This window comes from Rhinopithecus bieti, unplaced genomic scaffold (assembly GCF_001698545.2).
Source record: "Rhinopithecus bieti isolate Rb0 unplaced genomic scaffold, ASM169854v2 scaffold_6946, whole genome shotgun sequence".
In the NCBI taxonomy this organism is placed as follows: domain Eukaryota; kingdom Metazoa; phylum Chordata; class Mammalia; order Primates; family Cercopithecidae; genus Rhinopithecus; species Rhinopithecus bieti.
In genome coordinates this window covers 2320259-2327965 of record NW_016805697.1, presented here as the reverse complement: position 1 = coordinate 2327965, position 7707 = coordinate 2320259, and positions in this window count along the sequence as shown.

The following is a 7707-nucleotide window of genomic DNA, read 5'->3' as shown; positions in this document are numbered from 1 at the left end:
ATTAGAAGTCAGTAACAGAAATATTTCTGGAAAATTCCCCAACTATGTAGTAATTAAACAAGAACAGGAAAAAAAGAGACTGAAGATGAATAAAACATAAAAATTAAAAAAGTATTTTGAAGTACATGAAATTGAGAACAAAACATATCAAAATTTGCGGAATTCAAGTAAAGTAGTACCTAAAAGGAAATTCATAGAATTAAATGCCTTAAATTAGAAAAATAAAGGTATCAAGACCGTTACCTGAGCTTAAGAAGCTAGACAAAAAGAGAAAGTGAAAAGCAAAATATGAAGAAAGGAAATAAGGATACTCAAAGTTTAAATTAATGAAATAGAACACAAAAAATAATGGATAAAAAGACAAAACTACATTGATAAACCTTTAGCCCAACTGATCAGGAAAAAAAGAGAAGAGCCAAAATACCAATATTAAGCATGAGAGAAGTGACACCACTACAATCCACAGATAAGGAATTAAGAAAATATTATCTACAACTTTATACCTATAAATTCAACAGCTTAGATAAAACATACGAATTCCTCAAAAGACACAAACTGCCTAATACCTCATAAAAAGAAATAGATAGTTAAGTTGAATAGCCCTGTATCTATTAAAGCAATTAAATTTTCATTAAAAAACCCCTCACAAAGAAAACTCCAGGCCCAGGTGACTTCACTAATGAATTCTTATGAGCATTTTAAAAAGAAACATTATCTATTCTACCCAAACTCTTCCAGAAAATTGAAGGCCAGGAAGTATTTCCCAACTCATTGTGTAAAACCAGCATCATCCTGCTAGAAGAACGAAAGACATTACAAGAAAACAAAATTATCTATCAGTATTCCTCTCAGACATACATGTAAATACTCTTAAAATTGAGCAAACTGAATCCAATGATATATAAAAATGATAATACACCATGACCCAGCGAGGATTGTCTCCAGAATGCAAAATTAGTTTAACCTCTTTAAATCAATCAAAATAATTACCTGTATTAGTAAACTGTGAGGAATAAATATTTGTGCCCACCCCCCCGCCAACCATATTCAAACCTCAAAGTTTGCCTGAGGACAGTGTTACAAAGTGATTATCCATTTTTGTGAAATTTGAATATTTGAAATTTACTCTAAATATTTCATACAAAAAAATAAAATAATAAAAATAATAAAATAATAATATTGCATATAAACCAACAGCCACAATCTCCCATATGATTTAACTTTGGTTTCTGTTCAAACTACACCTTATCCAACTAACTAGGTCACAGCAACCTACCTAATTATTCCCTCAGATTGAATTAGAATTACCTTGCCTTAAATTGATATGACTCTAATTATTCCTGAAGAACAGAGAAATTAACAAAGACTATTTTCATATCTCAATAATCAAGAATCAATCCAACTCTGATGGTACATGCAATGGTTTCTGAAAATAAAGAAATAAGAATTTCTAAAAATTTTTTGCCAATGTAACTTCAAGTTTCCCCAAATTATACTAAAAGCACCAAAGAACCCACTTTCTTTGGATATTAATTTGACAAAAGCAAATAGATAGTTCGTGAAAGCATAACTTAAGAAATATATCTGAATACTTGTACTCCCAAGAATTTTGATCCTTCTAAGATAATGTAATTAAAGGTGTTCATATTTTTATTGTTTTGAAGGTTAGCCATGGCTCTGATGATCACTGAAATCTGAATGTTCCTGACAAAGAAATCACAATACAATCATTTGCCCAGGTGAAATATGTCACAATCATCTAAATACTAGTAAATAAATGACAAGCAAAGCCAAGAGAATAGAAACTTGTTCCTAGAATCTTGGGTAGTCTTCATTCTTTCTCCCTAATTGACTTAACCAGTATGATGGTTAATACTGAATGTGAACTTGATTGGATTGAAGGATACAAGGTATTGATCCTGGGTGTGTCTGTGAGGGTGTTGCCAAGGGAGATTAACATTTGAGTCAGTGGGCTTGGAGGGGCAGACCCACCCTTAATATGGATATGCACCATCTAATCAGCTGCCAGCATGACTAGAATATAAAGCAGGCAGAAAACGTGAAAAGATTTAGACTGGTTTAACATCCCAGCCTACATCTTCCTCCCATGCTGGATGCTTCCTGCCTTCGAACATCAAACTCCAAGTTCTTCAGCTTTGGGACTTGGACTGGCTTCCTTGCTCCTCAGCTTGCAAATGGCCTATTGTGAGACCTTGTGATCGTGTGAGTTAATATTCATTAATAAACTCCCTTTATATCTATCCTATTATCTCTGTCCTTCTAGAAAGCCCTAATACAACCAGTATTGACCAAAAAGGCTCCATACTTCTGATCCCCCCGCTTCTTTGCTGATTGTGGCCTGATTATTCTCAGTAGAAGACTGCAGCCCCAAATCTCATAGAAGTCCGCTTCCTCACAAGAGTGGTGAGAGATGGCAGAATGGAAAAGAGCTGATAATGCCATTTTCCAGTCATTTCTTTTCTCATATTCTGCATCACTATCCTAAGACCTCTAGTAAAACATCCTTGGAGAGCTGCTGCAACTTCTAGAAGAGTTTAAGTGACTCTGTCCCCTCTTCAGGTTAGGCAAGCAGCTTTTTCATTCCTCCAGCAAACTTTTTTGAGAAGCTACTCTTTGCCAGAATACAAAGTGCCTATACTTCAGAAGCTCATATAAGGCTGTAAAGAGAAATGATCAGCATTAGACTAAATTTTATCTTTATATTAAAATTCCTCTTCCCTTTTCTCTCTCACATATATACATGTTCATTTGTTTCTTTTGGGGGAGAGGCGAATAGATAAGGAACTTCATGCTCCCCCTATAAATAGGATTTATTGCTTTCAATGCAAAGGAGCCATTCTAAGGTATTTGTGGGAAGTTGCTATTGGCAGTTTCTGTTGCATACAAATTAGAAGAATGAGAACTTTCTTAAAGTTTCAGCATTTTCATGAATCTAACACAGTGACGACATGGAAAAAATACCAAGTTATACACAAATAAAGATGAAAATTCTTGAATTATGGATTCCTGAGACAGGTGATAATATAAATTGACCTGCTGTGGCAGGTTTATATGGGCTCATGAGAGCCAATTACTAAATTTTCAGAAATTATGAAAGCCAGCAGTTAAATCTTTGATACCTTGAAATCAGTCAGAGGACATATTTACATGGAACTCAGCAAATGCTACAAATCAGGCTTTTTGTTTTTATTTACCTATTTTTGGTGAGGCGATTGTTAAATACTTACCAGCACACCTGGATGGAGGATGAGACTAGAACAGGCAAGGCCCAATCCTGCCAGGTAATGAGTACAAGAGATCCTTACTTTCAGCCCAGAGTTAACTTCAAGCTACAGTTTTGCAAATTTGCAACATTCACTAAATCTGTTAGTTACCAAAAAGATTGGTAACCTGACATGTTAAATTTAAAAAAAAAGTAACTCTAACAAAATGACAAAATACATTATATAAGAAGAACTCTAGCAGTTAGGTTGTAAACATGATGCAGGCTTTTACTTCAAATTTCTGAAATCCTCTTCCAAAAGTCATATTCCCTAGAACTATCCAAATCACCAGTCCTCAGTTCTGACTTCCAAATTTAGACAAAGTCTAACTTCTGCAGGTGCTGTTTATTGAGTGTTTTGGCTGCAGATTCATCATCTGTAAATATTTCAAGAGATTCTGAAAGCACAGTATGCTTCAAAACAACCACCTGGACAAAACAGAACCTTTGCAGAGCCTAAAAGCAATTAGGGGATAAATATAAAAGAAACAAAACATTCTTCCTCTTTTTAATTGGAAATCTGTATTAAGGATTGGGAATATACTTAGGTAGATTAAGAACATGAAGTGAAATTGAATTGATAAGATTAGGTAGCCCAGTCAAAATTGTGATTCTATGAAATTTCCTGAATCAGTTTTAGGATTCACAATGTTTAAACTGCCAAATTTTGAACATTTACATTTAACAATTTAATGAAATAATCAGTAACATGAGCCATATCTTTATAGTATTTTCAAAATTAAATGTGGAGCATAGAGATGTTTTGAAAATAAAATAAAAGCCTATCTATATTATAAGAAGTCAGTCTTTTCCCCAAAAAGAGGCAATGCCTTTGTTTGAGGTTAAGATTCAACAAATAACAAATAATGGTGGTCAGCCTGACAACAGAAACTCGCAATACTAAAAATAAACATGCCTCAAGTTTTCAAATAATGGAGAATACAATCATAATGAAAGACAAATTTACCTTAAATGGCAATGCAACCTGATGCAGAGCAACTAATTTTATGCCTAGAGATCCTTTATTTCTCTTCTGTTTGCAGTAGAAGCAGAGATTACACTAAACCACATAGTTCAATGTGCTATTATTGGATGAATCTGTTTCATCCAAGGAGAGATCAAAGACTGATTAAATTTTTAACCATAACATCCTAAAGAAAACCATAATTTAAAACTTGAAAGAAGAAAGTTTCAATCTTCACTTGGCAATTTCCTCCCTCTATACAGATAAGTGATTGACAAAGCAGTTGTATACCTCTACTTAAACACATTACACAAAATTTACTGTTATAAAATAATAATTTAGGTGTATAAATCTTTAAAATACAGCAGTTTTTTCAATTTTACAATAAGTTAGTATTACTCTATGTCAAGAAGTGCACATATGAAACAGATTAATAGGAATGTCAGCAAGCTGATGGAATAGAAGTTCCTCTGCTTGTATCCCCTGTCCCCCTACAATAACAAGTATGTGACAGCCATCTGTAGACAAAGTGCCATTGTGAGAGCCTTGGTTGGAGACTGAGAACCCTGGTGGAGTCCAAGATCTAAGAAGGCTGTCTTCGGAACAGGCTTGCACTCACATGGCAGTGTCACTAACCATAATGCAGGCTACAGATGTGAAAAACAGCCTCATCTCCTTATGTATCAGATACAACTTCATTTGCCTTGGTCCTGCCACTAGAACCATCTGCCAAGGGATCTGAGAGGGGTCACACCCACGTGAGTCTCAAATGATAGGCCCAAGAGCCCAGCAGCAGACCATGAAATTGCCTTGTAACTTGGCTCCAGCTCCTCTTAGCTGTGGTCTGCAAGCAGTTGTGCCTTCCTTGGGACTCACCAGTAGTCAGGCTGGTCTGTGACTTCCCATCCTCAGTCCCATGCAGACACTGAAAGAGTCCTATAACTAATTTCCAGTCCCTCTCAGCTACAGCCTAAAAGCAGGTCTATTCAGCGAGGGACCTTCTAGAGGTCATACCCAGTCATGCCCCAGGAGACAGGTTTGCCAACCTTGGTCCCACAGTAGATCCTGAAACGAACTGATAACTTGGCTCCAGCCCCTCTCAGCTGTAGTCTGAGAGCATTCATGCCCACTCAAGAACCTGATTGAACTCACACTCATCTAAGGTCCAATAAACAGGCTTGCCAACCTTGGTCCCACAACCAATCCTGAAACAGCCCTGTAACTTGGCTCTAGCCTCATTCAGCTTTGGTCCAGTGGCAATCCTGCAATAGCCATGTGACTCAGCTCCAACCCCACTCAATCAACTGTGATCCCAGAGACAATCCCAACAGCCTAGATGTTTAACAGAAGAAGATCTTTACCTGCCAAAACCACTCTGCAAAGACTGAAAAATATGTTTGATACTTCAGATACACAGACACCAACACGAGGCTTCATGAATGACAAAGAATCCGGCAAACATACATCACCAAAGGAAACAAATAAAGCTCCAACCCCAAAGAAATTGAGATCTATAAATTGCCTGACAAGCAATTTAAAATAATTATCTTAAAGTAGCTCAATGAGATGCAAGAGAACACATATAATTAAACAATACCAGGAAAACAATGCATGAACAAAATAAAAATTTTAATAACAAAATAGAAACCATAAATAAGAACCAAACAGAAATCCTAGTGCTGAAGTATACAATAAGAAAACTAAAAAATACAATAAAGAACTTCAAGAGCAAGCTCAATTTTGCAGAATAAAAAATAGAGAAAGCAAAGTCAGATTGTTAAAAATTAGTTGATTAGAGAAACGAAACAAAAAAAAATAAAAATTAGTAAAGAAATCATAAGGGACAAATTGGGACATCATCAAACAAACAAATATACTAATTATGGGAATTTCAAAAGAAGAGAGACAGAAAATGGAGCAGAAAACTTATTTGAATAAATAATGGCTTAGAACTTCCAAAATCTCAGGAGTGATATGAATATTCTGATTAATGAAACTCAAAAGATCTCAAGAAAGATCAACTCAAAGAAAAATACACCAAAACACATAATTAGATTGTCAAAAGTCAAAGACAAAGTGAGACTCTTGAAGGCAGTAAGAGAAAAGACACTCATCTTATATAAGATAATCACCATAAGGATATCAGGAGACTTCTCAGCACAAATCTTGTGGGCCAGGAAGGCATGAGATGATATATTCAAAGTTCTGAAAGACAATAAAAATCCAACCAAGAATACTACCAGCAAAGCTGTTCATCAGAAATGAGAGATAAAGACATTCCCAAACAAACAAAAGCTAAGGGAGTTCATCATCACTGGATATGCCTTACAAGACATGCTGAAGAGATGTCTTCACATAACATGGAAAGACGCTAAGTAATTGTATTAGTCAGGGTTCTCCTAGAGGGACAGAACTAATAGGAGACATTTATACATATGAGACATTTACATGTATATATAAATACATATATATAAAGGGGAGTTTATTAAGCATTAATTTACATGATCACAAGGTCCCAAAATAGGCTATCTCCAAACTGAGGAGGAAGGAGAGCCAGTCGGAGTCCCAAAACTGAAGAATTTGGAGTCTGGTGTTCAAGGGCAGGAAGTGTCAGCACGGGAGAAAGATGTAGACTGGGAGGCTAGGCCCATCTCTCCTTTTCATGTTTTTTCACCTGTTTTATATTTCCTGGCAGCTGATTAGATTGTGCCCACCAGATTAAGGGTGGGTCTGCCTTCCCCAGCCCACTGACTCAAATGTTAATCTTTTGGCAACATGCTCACAGACACATCCAGAATCAATACTTTATATCCTTCAATCCAATCAAGTTGACACTCAGTATTAACCATCATAGTAACAACATAAAAAGGATAAACACATGAAAAGATAAAACTCACTGCTAAGGGTAAATATATAGTCAAGTCCAGAATACTCTAATACTCTAATGCTAGTGTCTATATCACTTGTTAACTCTAGATTAAAAGTTAGAGGACAAAAGTATTAAAAATAACTATAGCTATAATAATTTGTTAATGGATATTCAATATAAAAATATTTAGGCCCAGCATGGTAGCTCACGCTTGTAATCCCAGCACTTTGAGAGGCCGAGGCAGGTGGATTACCTCAGGTCAGGAGCTCGAGACCAGCCTGGCTAACATGGTAAAACCCCATTTCTACTGAAAATATAAAAAATTAGCTGGGCATGGTGATGCATGCCTGTAATCCCACCTACTCCGGAGGCTGAGGCAGGAGAATCACTTGAACCCAGGAGGCAGAGGTTTCAGTGAGCCAAGCTCACACCATTGCACTCCAGCTTGGGCAACAAGAGCGAAACTCCATCTCAAAAAATAATAATAAATATATATATATATATATATTTAAAGTGTGATATCAATCACATAAAATGTGAAGAAGGGAGAAGTAAGAGTATTGAGTCTTTTAATGCAATTGTAGTTACATT